Below are 18,911 nucleotides of genomic sequence, written 5' to 3'. Positions count from 1 at the left end.
GTTGTCTAAGCCTACACGAGAGTGATGATTCATGACTTCTTCGGGTGAACTGAGTGCAGACCTATTTTAACACATACAATCCACACGTGTCCCTGTCTGCACACGCGTGGCCTGACTGATCTTTTGCAGATTACTGTGAATGTTAAAGAGCCGTCTCTTTCTGCCTCGCTGATCTTACCTGTCTTTGTTTCCTATTACTGACACATAGGAGATTTCATGTCATCTCAGAGCGGTGGAATGCTTTAATCCACATTACTGAAAGCTCTGCTAGAAGATGACTTAACTAGTAATATTACAACTGTTTCTTATTGTGATTAGATTATCTTTAGTGTCTATAAAGACATACTAATCAATGTTTTATATATATTATACAGGTTATAAAGTATGAATACTGGGGTGTAACACATTGTGCTGTTGCGTGCGGAGGACGGCATGTAGTGCAGCAATCACCTTATTACAGAGTGAAGTCATATTTAGGACCGACCAGAGGGTAAGACGTGGAGTGAGTCGGTCAGGGTAACGTATTGCAATAGGTGGAACTAACATTCCCTGCTTTAACAGAGTACAGCTTGAAGTAGCCAGAATAATAATAAATAGTAAATTAATATTGTCTCGACGCACTATAACATGTATTACACTTTCTTAATTACAATGTGTATATTAAATAGTGTGTCAGTACCTCATACCTCCCAACTGTCCTGATTTCAGTGAGACAGTCCCAATTGTAGGGCATATTTGTCCAGCGGGTGGGAATGTTGGGGGAACGGAGGTATGTAATGGGCAACCCTCTGGGGGCGTGACTTCCCGACCCCAGTGCAACATGGCCACGCCCCCTGTCCCGCTGCCGGAGCCAGACATGTTGGGAGGTGTGGTACCTGGGCGTTATGCGTCCACAGAGAGACTTGTGGGTAATTCTGATACACAATGATTTGTGGGACAGTCGCTGGAGCTACCTCACTGTTAGAAGTGGAGACACGAGAAGCCGGGGAGGGAACGGATTTTATTATACGGACCCTGTCTGCAATCACTTGAAACTGAGACGCACACGCATGCAGATATATCAGAAAATTGGCCCAATGTCACCACGTATGTGACCCCAAAATTAAATCTTCTTCACGTAGACCATTTTTGGCCATGTCAGCAATCCCGTCTCTCCTGCACTATCTTCTGTAAAACTGGGTGATCTCCCGGGCTCCTGAGAGAGTCTGTAGCCGGAGCTGACAGAGGATCGGTGGGACAGAACCCAGCACGATGACACAATTTGTGTCATCACTGTCCGCCCACCATGACGCAGTTCGTGTCATCACTCTACAGGGGGTGGTATGTTATAAAACAACACGGACCATAGATAGGGCAGCACGGTGGCTCAGTGGTTAGCACTTCTGCCTCACCTATATGGCCAGGTTTGAGGAGAACCATTTCCTACCCCTCTCAGCCTCTCGGTGGGGTACAGATCAGACATTCCCTGTACCACACGGATCTCTATACGGATCCGCAGGTCAGTTATGTCCAGGTTAAGGCAGACAGAGGACTAAGGAACAGGGAGTTATGTGAGGTTAATGAGGCGTTAGAGGGTTAACTGGTGTGTAATGACAGAACATAAAACGTTAGTGATAATCAGGAGTTCTCTGTGTCTACAGGGGACGGACAGATTATCGGCCTAGGGTGTGCTCCCAGCGCACAGTTCTGAGCTACTAGAGGTCGCTTGTTCACAGAATATTAACACTTCCTATTACCCAATAATCACCTAATCCAATTCTCAGCTTTCCTTCTCCTCTTATTGTCTGATGCAAGGCGTAATTACTGGCCGCACCCGACCTGTATTCCCAGAGGATTAGCCAGAAACGTTCTCACAACAATCCTATACGTGGATATTGGCACTAGATGAGGGAAGAACATGCTGTCCTGAAGAGCTTACAATTCATCAGGAAGGAATATGGGGAGATTTGTTTGTTGGAGGTAGAAATTAGTTCTGGGGTGGTTTCTGTGAGGAATTTGTATGTTCTCCCCGTGTTTGCGTGGGTTTCCTCCCACACTCCAAAAACATACTAGTAGGGTAATTGGCTGCTATCAAATTGACCCTAGTCTGTGTGTATGTGTGAGTGTGTGTTAGGGGATTTAGATTGTAAGCTCCAATGGGGCAGGGACTGATGTGAGTGAGTTCTCTGTACAGCGCTGTGGAATTAGTGGCGCTATATAAATAAATGATGATGATGATGATTGTGAGAGATGACTATCAGTGATTTGTGGTAACTGGTACTGAGGCTATTTGCAGATCAGGATTACTGGTGTAATTTGACACACGCTGGGGAGGGGGATTATTCTCTGTCTTTATATAAGTGAGCTAAAACAAAAAAAAGAAAACAAAGAGTGTCACACAGATGCCGTCTCCCTACATATACTAATAGTATACTATCGCACATTTTACTGGGAGGGCGGGGGTGCTCTTTAAATCAGGGCTGCGTCATCTTTTCTGATGTGAGGGCGCAGTGGAGGATAACAATCATCTGAAGGGGCCGCAAATTCACAATAGAACGTAACTTGCTTAAACATGGAAACTAAGAGGAAACTCTATGCCACATCCCCAACATAGCTATAAGGTCCCCAAAGGGACAAAAGTAGGTCCATCGCCGCAAAGTGGAAGTGCGCCTGCAGAGGAGGTGTGGCCATCTCATGTAGTGGGTGTGGTCATATCACGGAGGGCATGAGCCTTGCCCCTCTTCCCCTCACCTCTGCAGTAACACATGCTCCACTCTCCCCCCAGTAGCAGAACATTAACAATCCCCCTCCCCCTATGGTAACACATTCCCCTGCAAATCACTGCAACTCCTCCTGGGCACTGAGACATTAGGGTCTATCTATCAATATCAGCCACCGCCATGCTTGTTGTATAGGCCTCCTTACGCACGATACTGTCCCGGGACGGTACGAGCTGACACACCGCGCCGCCAGGCCAGTCAGAAGGGATATGAGTGTGACCTGGTTAGTCGCCTCACGCATGTTCAGTGGAACTGAGAGCTGAGTGCCCCCTCTATTCCCTGCGCAGCCTCGCCAACAGCCTAGGGCGCGTCACCTGCCCCCCTCACACACCTATAGTTCAATCTGTCTTCTTGGTTTTATACCAGCACTTAAACCTCACAAGTTGGGGCAGCTACAAATAGACGACCAAGTGGTAAGTTCGGAAGAGTTAACCTGGGCCCTGTGGTCATTCTTCAGTAACCTAATCTGATACAGTCAGTTTAATGAATAACTCTAATCAGAGAATCGCCCGGGACTGAATCACACCTAGTACAGACATCTGCCAGCGTCTTCCTCACAGCTCTGGTTGCAGTGTGAGTCACCCTCGTCACCGGCAGTGATACAGGGCTCAGTGTGCCTGTGTTTGGGCCTGTTTTGTGGTTACCAGTTTTATCTGTGACATGTCCTATGGTAACATGTGGAGCCGGCTGGGGGAGGCGTGGCGCAGACATGTGCAGGAATTTGGTGACTCCTGTGTTAGAAATGTCTTGTGAGGACGAGGAAGCAACGGTCAGGGACGAGCCTGGGAAGCGATCAGAGGACACACACCTGCCGCTGAGAGGCGGCTATTCCTGTACCATGTACACAGGCATCTCTGTTTATATCCGTACAGACCCCACACACAGCTCAGGACCACCTCATTCCCACCACAAAAAAACATTTCACATCAATAAACAAACCTCGTCTCCCAAACACACATGTCCTAATTCGATACGCTGTCCCATAATCTCCCGGAATATTTGACTTCCATCTGTTTCCAGGGAGCAGAAAATCTTCTCCAGCTTCAGGAAGAGGATTTACGGTCCCTTGTTATTATAGCGTTAACCCAGAAGGTCTCTGTGATTTATAATCACAATGTACACACACTTTCCATTTGCCTGATTGCTAATGAGCAGCAGATTAGTTATGTTAGAAGTATCCTATGTTTAGCCAAACGCCCTCCGATCAGACAGATTCCCCTTCCAGGGACGTCAGGTAATCTGGATAACGCCAGTGTCCATCGTAGGACCACTCAGGGGACTGTCGTACTGCAGGCGGGTTTAGCTCTGTGAATCCAAATCAAGTAAAGTAAAAGTGATTTCAGGGCTAATCTATCAGAGTGTGAAGAGCGAGTGCCTTGCACAGAGAAGCCTATGTAACAAGCATTGCAGCAGTACAAGAAAATCCTTTAAAAAAATCTTTACTATTTGAATACAGCATTTTTTCCATGTTGAAAAGTTTTTAAATATTTTTTTTGTGTATTTTAAATATTTTCTATCTATTTGTAATGAGTATTGCTCAGCTTCCCCAGAGATATTTAAATGATCATTTTAATTTTATTTAAAAAAAAATCATATACATTGCAACATATTTATCAGCATGTCCAATAGTTATACATTTGTCCCTCTCTGTACCCCCCAGCAGACGAATCTCATTCAACTGTAATTATAAGTGTCGCTCATTTAGTCTAATAGTGCCGATCTGCCATCTTCTATATTGGCGCCAATGTACCTCTTTATCCACCAAGTAAGTGCCAGGGAGCAGGCGCAGCCCATGGTCTGGTCCTTATAAGACGTGGGCCTACTTTTGGGGGTCAGGAAACGGATATAATCCTGGTCACAGAAGGTAGTGACATTCTCTAATGAAGAGGAACTTATACATGTATTCTCCACTTGTCAGAATATACTGATGGATAACGGGAAGTGGGACAGAAATGTAGATGAGCCGCTGCTGGCCGTGTCTGTACTAAGTATGACTATGCCAGCGATGTGAGACCTCCATGGAACGGACATATAAATAAGTGCCCCCCACCACCACACGTTGGACACTGATAACCAGCATTGCTCCCTGTGTCAGGATGACAGAGGACGCTCAGTAGGGTGCCGGGCCTGGTGAGTGACACAGGCAGATCTATCATTGTGTCCCTCTCAGGTCCTTCCACTGCTGAGAGACAGACATGAAAGGTACATCACATACATTATCCATCTGTCAGTCCTGTCCTCATACCCGAGAGACGGATGTGGAGCCATCAATCCTAACGTCACATGAGCCATCAATGGACAAAGCCACAAGTGCTAAACAGACACCACAAACCTCACTGTATAAACCTCAGGAGAACTGCAGATATCAGGGTAACTAATCATTGTATAATCATCATTATACCCCAACGTATCACTATTATCATCTACATCACCATCATTATACCCCAACGTATCACTATTATCATCTACATCACCATCATTATACCCCAACGTATCACTATTATCATCTACATCACCATCATTATACCCCAACGTATCACTATTATCATCTACATCACCATCATTATACCCCAACGTATCACTATTATCATCTACATCACCATCATTATACCCCAACGTATCACTATTATCATCTACATCATATGTATACAGTCCTCAGTCTATATATAATACATGTCACGTATGTAAGAGAGATGTATACAGTCCTCAGTCTATATATAATACATGTCACGTATGTAAGAGAGATGTATACAGTCCTCAGTCTATATATAATACATGTCACGTATGTAAGAGATGTATACAGTCCTCAGTCTATATATAATACGTATCACGTATGTAAGAGATGTGTACAGTCCTCAGTCTATATATAATACGTATCACGTAGGTAAGAGATGTGTACAGTCCTAAGTCTATATATAATACGTATCACGTATGTAAGAGAGATGTGTACAGTCCTCAGTCTATATTTAATACGCGTCACATATAGAAGAGAGATGTATACAGTCCTCAGTCTATATATAATACGTATCACGTATGTAAGAGAGATGTGTACAGTCCTCAGTCTATATTTAATACGCGTCACATATAGAAGAGAGATGTATACAGTCCTCAGTCTATATATAATATACATGTCACGTATGTAAGAGAGGAGATGTATACAGTCCTCGGTCTATATATAATACATGTCACGTATGTAAGAGATGTGTACTGTCCTCAGTCTATATATAATACGTATCACGTAGGTAAGAGAGATGTATACAGTCCTCAGTCTATATTTAATACGCGTCACATATAGAAGAGAGATGTATACAGTCCTCAGTCTATATATAATATACATGTCACGTATGTAAGAGAGGAGATGTATACAGTCCTCGGTCTATATATAATACATGTCAGGTATGTAAGAGATGTGTACAGTCCTCAGTCTATATATAATACGTATCACGTAGGTAAGAGAGATGTATACAGTCCTCAGTCTATATTTAATACGTGTCACATATAGAAGAGAGATGTATACAGTCCTCAGTCTATATATAATATACATGTCACGTATGTAAGAGAGGAGATGTATACAGTCCTCAGTCTATATATAATACGTATCACGTATGTAAGAGAGGAGATGTATATAGTCCTCGGTCTATATATAATACGTGTCACGTATGTAAGAGAGGAGATGTATACAGTTTCTTTTGCTATACATATGTTACTATATTTTATTTCCTCTATTTATAGATAAGATCGAGGTAAACCCAACGTATCTTCCATCTATCGGTGTAGAATGTCAGCTCCTCAGTCAGGCAGATCTGGATGACATTAGTGTTTACTAGCTGCTCTCTGGTAATGTCCTGTGAAGGTGACATGATGGAACGTGCTCAGGAATTCCTTGTAAAGTCTGCAATGGAGCGTCACGGAGCAGCCATAGCATGAGAGAGTGAGAATGAGATGAAGCAACACCAACATCACCCCTTTACAGGACCTCCAATACATAGGGCGCACAATGCTATATCACCATCAGTGCTCTCAGCTTATACACAAACGTTTACAGCCAGACTCAGAGTGAGCGCACACTGGGGGGAGAATGGTGGAGCAGGGACTACACCTTGGAGCTGTGCCAGACAGGGAGAATAGACTGAGGAAGTGGGGACTTACGCTGCAGAACATCTAACACAACGCTCTTCAGCTAATAAGCCCTAGTCGGCTGCAGGCTCAGTTCTATAGATAGTGGGGGAGGGGAGGAAGCGGAGCAGGTAGAAGGACCAGGATCAAAAGCAGAGAACTGGGGGAGGGGTGTGACTGGGTGTCAGATGGAGCAGATAGAATACAGATCAGATCATGATTACAGGGGAGCATGTTTAAAAGTAGGGAACATATATATATATATAATTTTTTTCAATATAGTTATCACTAAGGAAATGTTCAATAAAAGCAGGGAGGTAGGTCATGCAGCTGAGGGAGTCTCATTTCTATGCTAATTTATATTTACTAACTTGAGAGAGTCTTCCATACAAAGTAATATAATTAATAAACAGCGCCCCCGGTGGTTAAGTACTTGCCCAGCTTCACTAATTAATACCGTGACTCTCAGCCACAGATTACCTTGTTATGAACTATTACAAATAAAAACTTGTGTGGTTAATAAAAGAAGGATAATCTCACCTGTCACCGTACCTGAACGCCTTGTGATTCTGTAAATGAAAAAGACTCTATGTCATGATTGATATTTGCCCATGAAATTCTTACTCTATAGATATTACCCTATAGTTAATTAGTCTCCTCCGACAATGCACGTGGGATCTGTACTCAGAGGAGGGACAGATTCAGCAGCATTTCTGGTAGCATAAAAATTGCTTATATGTTAATAATAAATTGAGAACAGATTTTGTGTTATCAGCTCAGATTAGTAGCCAAGACTTTATATTTGAATGACTGGTTGTAGAGTAGATGAGAATATAGGGAGGTGATGGATTAGGGACCGGATGTTGGACAGATGAGAATATAGTGACTGTGTCTACCATGGAGGTGATGGATTAAGGACCGGATGTTGGACAGATGAAAATATAGGGACTGTGTCTACCATGGAGGTGATGGATTAAGGACCGGATGTTGGACAGATGAGAATATAGGGACTGTGTCTATCATGGAGGTGATGTATTAAGGACCGGATGTTGGACAGATGAGAATATAGGGACTGTGTCTATCATGGAGGTGATGTATTAAGGACTGGATGTTGGACAGATGAGAATATAGGGACTGTGTCTATCATGGAGGTGATGGACTAAGGACTGGATGTTGGACGGATGAGAATATAGGGACTGTGTCTATCATGGAGGTGATGGATTAAGGACCGGATGTTGGACAGATGAGAATATAGGGACTGTGTCTACCATTGAAGTGATGGATTAAGGACCGGATGTTGGACAGATGAGAATATAGGGACTGTGTCTATCATGGAGGTGATGTATTAAGGACTGGATGTTGGACAGATGAGAATATAGGGACTGTGTCTATCATGGAGGTGATGGACTAAGGACTGGATGTTGGACGGATGAGAATATAGGGACTGTGTCTACCATGGAGGTGATGGATTAAGGACCGGATGTTGGACAGATGAGAATATAGGGACTGTGTCTACCATGGAGGTGATGGATTAAGGACCGGATGTTGGACAGATGAAAATATAGGGACTGTGTCTACCATGGAGGTGATGGGGTGATGGATTAAGGACCGGATGTTGGACAGATGAGAATATAGGGACTGTGTCTATCATGGAGGTGATGTATTAAGGACCGGATGTTGGACAGATGAGAATATAGGGACTGTGTCTATCATGGAGGTGATGTATTAAGGACTGGATGTTGGACAGATGAGAATATAGGGACTGTGTCTATCATGGAGATGATGTACTAAGAACTGGATGTTGGACGGATGAGAATATAGGGACTGTGTCTATCATGGAGGTGATGGATTAAGGACCGGATGTTGGACAGATGAGAATATAGGGACTGTGTCTATCATGGAGGTGATGTATTAAGGACTGGATGTTGGACAGATGAGAATATAGGGACTGTGTCTATCATGGAGGTGATGGACTAAGAACTGGATGTTGGACGGATGAGAATATAGGGACTGTGTCTATCATGGAGGTGATGGATGAAGGACCGGATGTTGGACAGATGAGAATATAGGGACTGTGTCTACCATTGAAGTGATGGATTAAGGACCGGATGTTGGACAGATGAGAATATAGGGACTGTGTCTATCATGGAGGTGATGTATTAAGGACTGGATGTTGGACAGATGAGAATATAGGGACTGTGTCTATCATGGAGGTGATGGACTAAGGACTGGATGTTGGACGGATGAGAATATAGGGACTGTGTCTACCATGGAGGTGATGGATTAAGGACCGGATGTTGGACAGATGAGAATATAGGGACTGTGTCTACCATGGAGGTAATGGATTAAGGACCGGATGTTGGACAGATGAGAATATAGGGACTGTGTCTACCATGGAGGTGATGGATGAAGGACCGGATGTTGGACAGATGAGAATATAGGGACTGTGTCTATCATGGAGGTGATGGATGAAGGACCGGATGTTGGACAGATGAGAATATAGGGACTGTGTCTATCATGGAAGTCATGGATGAAGGACCGGATGTTGGACAGATGAGAATATAGGGACTGTGTCTACCATTGAAGTGATGGATTAAGGACCGGATGTCTGGGTGTCTACTTTGCAAATTCCATCCTACCTATAACCATTTCCAATACACCTTCTATAGTACAGAGCATATAGCAGGTACCTGTCCTGTCATTTTGGGGTGAGCGGCTGCAATGCATTCGCTGTCTAGTCAGCTACAACTTTTTCATACAATAACCTTGGGGACAGCAGCTGTGAGTATATTATTCCTACAATGTTTATCATAGACATAGGGATAATGTTCCCCTTAAACGGAGTAACTGGGAAATAAAAGAGGGACTTTAATGTCCCCATCGCCTCTTCTGACTGGCTGCCCGGACAGTGCGCTGTTCAGCGCAACTATCAACAGTGAAATCTCCTTAAAAGTTTTTTAACACTATTATGTCCAGAGTGTACAATGTATTGTCTGGTGAACCAATCAGATCAGGAGCAATGAGCCTGGTTATCAGCTAATTCTCCTCATGTGGCGTCCACAAGACTTTTACTAATGACGGTTCAGATACTGGGTCCAATCATCTCCAAGATTCATTTATCTCAAATTCTATTATTAATATAAACTATTTATATGGCACCAATCATGTTAGACAGATATGTAATCATCCAGCCCCTGCCCACACAGTAGATCAGTGACCTAACCACAGCACCCAGAGGAAACTCCACAAACATCAGGACTCCAACACAGGGAGAACATACAAACATGGGAAGAACATATAAACATGGGATGAACATACAAACTCCACACAGGAAAGGACCTGGTTGGAATCAAACTCATGCCCCCCATCCTGTGAGGGAGCAATGCTAGCCCCTGTGCCACCCCTGTGAGATGTACAATTATCAGATTATTGCACAGGCCAGTAGTGGCAGGCATGGGGCAGGGTGTAAGCAGACAATTGGAGCTGAATACACCGGATAAGTGAATGCATCTATAAAGCTGGAGGAAAATCATTTCCCCATTGAAACACAAGAATGCCCCCAGCCCCTCTCAGTTTAAGCACTTTATTGTGTGTGTGTATTGTGTTACCTTGTAAAAGGCTGACAATCAGGACAATGGCAGCTCCAGTCACTCTAATCAGTGGCCATGTGCAGTATATAGTCTATACGTTTCCTGTGTGATTTCGCTAATGTAGTACAGAGGGCTGATTACACATATATACTATACCACATGTATAACCTATATACTATACCACACGTATAACCTATATACTATATTACACTTATAACCTATATACTATACCACATGTATAACCTATATACTATATTACACATATAACCTATATACTATATTACACATATAACCTATATACTATATTACACATATAACCTATATACTATATTACACGTATAACCTATATACTATATTACATGTATAACCTATATACTATATTACACGTATAACCTATATACTATACAACATGTATAACTTATATACAATACCACATATATAACCTATATACTATATTACACATATAACCTATATACTATATTACACTTATAACCTATATACTATACCACATGTATAACCTATATACTATATTACACATATAACCTATATACTATATTACACATATAACCTATATACTATATTACACATATAACCTATATACTATATTACACGTATAACCTATATACTATATTACATGTATAACCTATATACTATATTACACGTATAACCTATATACTATACAACATGTATAACTTATATACAATACCACATATATAACCTATATACTATATTACACATATAACCTATATACTATATTACACTTATAACCTATATACTATACCACATATATAACCTATATACTATACCACATATATAACCTATATACTATATTACACATATAACCTATATACTATATTACACATATAACCTATATACTATATTACACGTATAACCTATATACTATATTACATGTATAACCTTTATACTATATTACACTTATAACCTATATACTATATTACACGTATAACCTAAATACTATACAACATGTATAACTTATATACAATACCACATATATAACCTATATACTATACCACATATATAACCTATATACTATACCACATATATAACCTATATACTATATTACATGTATAACCTATATACTATATTACACATATAACCTATATACTATATTACATGTATAACCTATATACTATACTACATGTATAACCTATATACTATACCACATATATAACCTATATACTATATTACATGTATAACCTATATACTATATTACACATATAACCTATATACTATATTACACGTATAACCTATATACTATACTACATGTATAACCTATATACTATATTTCACATATAACCTATATACTATACCACATATATAACCTATATACTATATTACACATATAACCTATATACTATATTTCACGTATAACCTATATACTATACTACATGTATAACCTATATACTATATTTCACGTATAACCTATATACTATACCACATGTATAACCTATATACTATACTACATGTATAACCTATATACTATACCACATGTATAACCTATATACTATATTTCACGTATAACCTATATACTATACTATTATATAAGGTTATCTAAAATATCCAATTTAAAAAAAGTGGGCTAGTGGTTAGCACTTCTGCCTCACAGCACTGGGGTCATGAGTTTGATTCCCGACCATGGCCTTATCTGTGTGGAGTGTGTATGTTCTCCCCGTGTTTGCGTGGATTTCCTCCAGGTGCTTCGGTTTCCTCCCACTCCAAAAACATACTGGTAGGTTAATTGTCTGCTATCAAAATTGACCCTAGTCTCTCCCTGTCTGTCTGTGTGGGTGTGAGTGGGTGTGAGTGTATGTCTATATTAGGGAATTTAGACTGTAAGCTCCAATGGGGCAGGGACTGATGTCAATGAGTTCTTTGTACAGCGCTGCGGAATTAGTGGCGCTATATAAATAAATAAATGATGATGATGATGACAAAAAAGAATGAAAATGGGTCATTACCACCCACTAGGAGATCTGCTGCAGAGACCAGAACTGGACGTAGTGGTTTAAGCCTTTATGTTCCAGTCTTCTTAGGGAAAATTGGAGTCAAAGTACAAATAAAGTCGATCCTCACTCAGCCCACTGTCCCTGCAGCCGTCTCCCAAAATGTCCACAATGTTCAGTATCGGACTGAATCCATGATACGCTATTAAAGGGAGCAGTTATGTATGTGGGTACAATGCATATTATAGTTAGGGTAATGTACCGTTAGACATTGCTGGCCCTCAGGGGCCCGTGTATTACAGTGAGTACTGCAGGGTAGTTACTCCTCTCCAGGTAGTGTAAGAGGGCATTGTGACATGTAGCAACCAGGGCTGTGTACAAAGGTGTCAGATATTCTATCAAAGTTTAACCCCTGGGGCAAACAACTGCCACATTAATTTAGGGATTTTAATAGGTTAAAAAATGCTGGGAAAGCAGAGTAGGAGTTTCATAAATTCTCCTGTGAAGGGATAATACGAAACACGTGTTGCTTCTGTTTGTTGGGCGACTGCCCTCTGGGCAAGGCTCCCGCAAAATACAAAACGTCTCTATTTTCCGTTGCTATCGCAAGGGTGGCCTCGGGGGGCAAATATACGGAGGTGTTTATTTATACATCAAATAACTCCCAGAGAGGTGTTAGCAGGCAGACAGCCCTGCCGGGTAATGGCTGAGAGGATCCCAAGAAACATGAAGTCATGGACGTGTGATCCTCACATCACTAGTACGTGTCTACCGGGGGCTGGTGCTGAGTCCCAGCAGCTAGACCGGCAGGGTGCACTGACACACAGGTCTAATCACATGGCGTTATGTGCCTAAAGGTGCTGTAACCCATAGCAACCAGATTATAGCCGTCACTTCCAGAGTACGGGTAAATGAACACTAGTCCATACGGTTTCCCTGGGTTACAGCACATTCCCGCTCACTGCGCCATATTAGGAAATAAGCCCCATTGTTTTACTGCTGCTGGATTCGCTGATGGTCCATTTATACTCCAGACATTGGGCAGTCCGTGCATGTAGTAATTACTATATAATATACTGGTATTAGAAGGATAATATGTAATATCAGAGCATGTAGTAATGACTATATAATATACTGGTATTAGAAGGATAATATGTAATATAAGTATATATGTAATATCAGAGCATGTAGTAATCACTATATAATATACTGGTATTAGAAGGATAATATGTAATATAAGTATATATGTAATATCAGAGCATGTAGTAATCACTATATAATATACTGGTATTAGAAGGATAATATGTAATATCAGTATATTATATAGTATATATGTAATATCAGAGCATGTAGTAATGACTATATAATATACTGGTATTAGAAGGATAATATGTAATATCAGTATATTATATAGTATATATGTAATATCAGAGCATGTAGTAATGACTATATAATATACTGGTATTAGAAGGATAATATGTAATATCAGAGCATGTAGTAATGACTATATAATATACTGGTATTAGAAGGATAATATGTAATATAAGTATATTATATAGTATATATGTAATATCAGAGCATGTAGTAATGACTATATAATATACTGGTATTAGAAGGATAATATGTAATATCAGAGCATGTAGTAATAACTATATAATATACTGGTATTAGAAGGATAATATGTAATATAAGTATATATGTAATATCAGAGCATGTAGTAATGACTATATAATATACTGGTATTAGAAGGATAATATGTAATATAAGTATATTATATAGTATATATGTAATATCAGAGCATGTAGTAATCACTATATAATATACTGGTATTAGAAGGATAATATGTAATATCAGAGCATGTAGTAATGACTATATAATATACTGGTATTAGAAGGATAATATGTAATATCAGAGCATGTAGTAATGACTATATAATATACTGGTATTAGAAGGATAATATGTAATATCAGTATATTATATAGTATATATGTAATATCAGAGCATGTAGTAATGACTATATAATATACTGGTATTAGAAGGATAATATGTAATATAAGTATATTATATAGTATATATGTCATATCAGAGCATGTAGTAATGACTATATAATATACTGGTATTAGAAGGATAATATGTAATATCAGAGCATGTAGTAATAACTATATAATATACTGGTATTAGAAGGATAATATGTAATATCAGTATATGTACAGTGAGTACATAGGGTGCCCCCTCTGCTCAGCTAATACCTCCACTGGGGCAGGCTCAGACCTCCAGATGTGGCTGCACTACAAATCCCAGCATGCCCTGCCAGCCCACACCGTCTGGATAACTACTGGTTGTCTCCCGTTATTGTGGAGCACTTACCTGACAGACAGGTCCATGGTGGGTACTATAACCAGGTGCATGATGGGAGTCTCCCTCAGGAATACCCAGCATGCATCTCTGATTCTAATCATTTTCTGTCATAGTAAGGTGTAGACATGATACAGTGAGTACCTGTGCCAGAAACACCAATACTGTACCTGGTGGAGAGGTGCATTGTGGGTATTACTGTCTATATAATGTACATGGAGAGGTGCATTGTGGGTATTACTGTCTATATAGGTATATAATGTAACATGGAGAGGTGCATTGTGGGTATTACTGTCTATATAGGTATATAATGTACATGGAGAGGTGCATTGTGGGTATTACTGTCTATATAATGTACATGGAGAGGTGCATTGTGGGTATTACTGTCTATATAGGTATATAATGTAACATGGAGAGGTGCATTGTGGGTATTACTGTGTATATAGGTATATAATGTACATGGAGAGGTGCATTGTGGGTATTACTGTCTATATAATGTAACATGGAGAGGTGCATTGTGGGTATTACTGTCTATATAGGTATATAATGTAACATGGAGAGGTGCATTGTGGGTATCACTGTGTATATAATTTACCATAGAGCGGTGCATTGTGGGTATTACTGTCTATATAATGTAACATGGAGAGGTGCATTGTGGGTATACATGAGGTAGGGTTTAGATACATATGGGTAGACTTGGTGGAGAGGTGCATGCTGGGTATACTTGATGTAGGGGTAGGTACACATGGTAGGTACATATGGGTAGACTTGGTGGAGAGGTGCATGCTGGGTATACTTGATGTAGGGGTAGGTACACATGGTAGGTACATATGGGTAGACTTGGTGGAGAGGTGCATGCTGGGTATACTTGGTGTAGGGGTAGGTACACATTGTAGTTACATATGGGTAGACTTGGTGGAGAGGTGCATGCTGGGTATACTTGGTGTAGGGGTAGGTACACATTGTAGGTACATATGGGTAGACTTGGTGGAGAGGTGCATGCTGGGTATACTTGGTGTAGGGGTAGGTACACATTGTAGTTACATATGGGTAGACTTGGTGGAGAGGTGCATGCTGGGTATTCCCAATTCTAATAATTTATACAAAGTTGTATTTTTTTTACTTGTACTAATTTCCCAAATACTAGTTTCCTGCCCCCTCTGAAGTTCTCTGAAACATTTATGTCATTTCCAAGTGCCCCTTTACCGATGCCCCTACACAAGAAGAGCCCTAGAGCAGCATAATCACCCAACATTATAATGTACTTTGCAGGACAGATTGCTGCTAAGCCACTTTATCCATGATACTGTCTCTGTGATCCTTGAAGCACTACAACCCCCAGCATGACATGGTTTATGAATGTTATTATGCTTTTTGCATTCTAAATACTCCTTGATAAATATTAACTTATAAATCTCATGGAATAAGAATGAATTGTAAGATTTACATTTAACATACAGAAGAGAGGAATTTTATTGTAAATCATTTAAAAAATAAAATAGGGACACGTCCAGGGATAAAACTTTAGAGCCCGGGACGGCCCTTTGTAATTAGGCAACTATGGAAATGGATTTGTTTGATATAATTGCTGAACATTGCAGTCCTTAGTGGGGGACTCACGTCTGCAGATGATTCCTTGCATGTATAATTACATTCCTGCCCTGACTTGTACCACTGCTTATTTGTAAAAGGACGTTCTCTGTATATAAGTTATACATATAGAATATGACTTTTCCTGATGTCTGTGTAACTGACATCTTACTGATTGGAGCTGTTTGTCTGCATTTCCTGTCTATGGTAATGTGCATGTGTGTAACATGTGTGTAAACAGACGGGCCCTCCCTGGCCCTCTTATGATAACACCAGGATTGACACAATTCCTGCCTTTGTCTATCAGATGTCTGTCATTGAGTGACTGTGATGTGTTACAGCATTGCCCGTACTATAGGAACAGTCACCGGAGCGTCCATATGAATCCCTGGCTTGGGGGGTCATCTATAGGATAGGGAAAAGTATATTCCAGACAGAGAATGGGACAGGTATCATACTCTCAAAAAAAAAACAAATTGTAACTATTTATTTTGAAAAATAGGAATGATGTACAGATAACAATCAACAATTAGTACATTTGCAGGAATAGAAACAAAAACAGGGAACAATACAGATCATGGGCATATGTCACTGGTGCTGAAAGTAATTGAGTAGCAAATATCAAAGACAACAACAGGTTGTCATTAAACAGACAGGTAAGTATACAATTGTTATCCAGAGTATTCAGGATACTATAAAAAATTTTAACAATATAGTCGGGGGGGGGGGGGGGGGTACTGGTCATCACCGAGAAAAGAGAAAAGAAAGAGAAATAGCACACACTTCCCTTTATTGTCACATTTCCTCATCACTATCCTTCCCCTTCCCCTTTTTAAGAACAGAGACTAATAAATAAAAAGGAAATTCTTCTTAGAAGGGAGGGGGTGTTACACAAGGTATGGGGCTATAGGTAAAGCCAAGGAGCCCAAATCTGATGAAATGTATCATCCTTATCGTGCAGGTGGTATGTAATCTGTTCCATCCGGGCAATAAACCAAATATAGGATCGCAGGGCCGCCATAGTGGGGGGTTCAACCTGTTACCAAGACTTAGCTACTAGACATCGAGCAGCAGCCAGGACATGGGAAGCCAATTTTGCAGATTGTCTATCATCATCAATCAGAGGATAACAGAGAAGAAAAGACCATGGGCTAGATTTACTAAGATGCGGGTTTGAAAAAGTGGGGATGTTGCCTATAGCAACCAATCAGATTGTAGCTTTCAGTTATTTAGTACCTTCTACAAAATGACAGCTAGAAGCTGATTGGTTGCTATAGGCAACATCCCCACTTTTTCAAACCCGCAGCTTAGTAAATCTAGCCCCATGGGTCTTTCCGGACAGGGCATGGGAGGAGGGAGGAGAGGAGGGTCCTAACTCGCTCCCCAAAGGAGGATATTTTAGGGCAGGACCACCAAATAATATACTCTCAAAATTTTAATTCAACAGAATAGTTATTTTGCTTGGGGGTTAGCGTGGGGGAATATATTTTTTAAATGAAATTATATATTTTAAAAAAAAATATGAAATTGTAAATAAAAAAAATAATATTTTTTTACCCACATACAAATCCAATTGCTATCCAGCTGTGGGGACCCTTGTTGACCCTGTTAATGTCCGTCATAGATCCCGTGCAGTAATCCCCAATAACTGGACTTGTGGGCTGTATAGTTTTGGTCCGGGATCAAAAGTTAATGGATAATAAAGATTAATTGCTGGAAAAACTGACTGAAGTGGCACAAACCAACATCCATGTACAATATTGGTTACGGCGTGGATTAATAACAGAGCCCAGTGCATGAGCCCTAAGTTTACTCATCCTAGATCCAAACCCCTTAGTAAGTCAGTAGCAGTATTAGAGTAGAGAGCACGGGGCGTTGATGGCTTCATCTGAAAGCAACCCTTTTTGGTGTTTAAAGTTAAGTCTTAGCTGATGATTAATATAAGTGTGCCCCCTGCTGTGAATTATGATGGTATTATACTGAGGAGGTCTGGGACCATAGGAATGTCTAAACAACAACAAATATCATTATATCCCACCATGTGTTATTACTAATGAAGACTGGAGTGATGACATCACTGAACACTGATTATAACTGATGACATCACTGCACATTGTTTATAACGATATTTAGAGGGGTTTATGTATTCATTATATCTTCATTCACAATGACATGCAGAGTTTAATACACAGCACAGGAGATAGATCTCCTAAAACAGCCCATGCACGCAGTGCGCTATGGTGATTGTATCGTTATAATATAATCATCTGGAAGGCTCTGAGACCCCAGCACTAATTATTATTGTATAAGATTAAATATTACATTTTATGTTTGCAAAAGGTGATAAAAACTACTGAACAAAAACCAAGAGAGACAGATTAGGGGATAACCTCTGTGTTCTATGATGGAGATTGAATTATATGATGATGATGATGATGGTTTACAATTTGAGCTGTTTCCAGGGGGTACATTTAATGACAGCAGCTACACCATAGGGTCACTTACTGCTGTGAATGCCCCCTGTTATCACAGGTATG

At 40.3% G+C, this 18,911-nt stretch overlaps 1 long non-coding RNA gene across 1 annotated transcript in view; it reads right to left on the bottom strand.

Annotated features, from left to right (window-relative positions):
• Window positions 1-14,937, bottom strand: part of LOC142107756 (uncharacterized) — a 97,528-nt gene extending 82,591 nt beyond the window's left edge. The window contains exons 1-2 of the long non-coding RNA XR_012680008.1: window positions 14,797-14,937; window positions 7,416-7,444 (exon numbers count right to left, since the gene is read on the bottom strand). This is a non-coding gene — a long non-coding RNA (uncharacterized LOC142107756). The remainder of the gene's footprint in view (window positions 1-7,415; window positions 7,445-14,796) is intronic.
• Window positions 14,938-18,911: the final 3,974 nt, after the last annotated feature.

The sequence above is a fragment of the Mixophyes fleayi genome, chromosome 11 (assembly GCF_038048845.1).
Source record: "Mixophyes fleayi isolate aMixFle1 chromosome 11, aMixFle1.hap1, whole genome shotgun sequence".
Taxonomy (NCBI): Eukaryota; Metazoa; Chordata; class Amphibia; order Anura; family Limnodynastidae; genus Mixophyes; species Mixophyes fleayi.
This window is presented reverse-complemented; position numbering and strand designations above follow the sequence as displayed.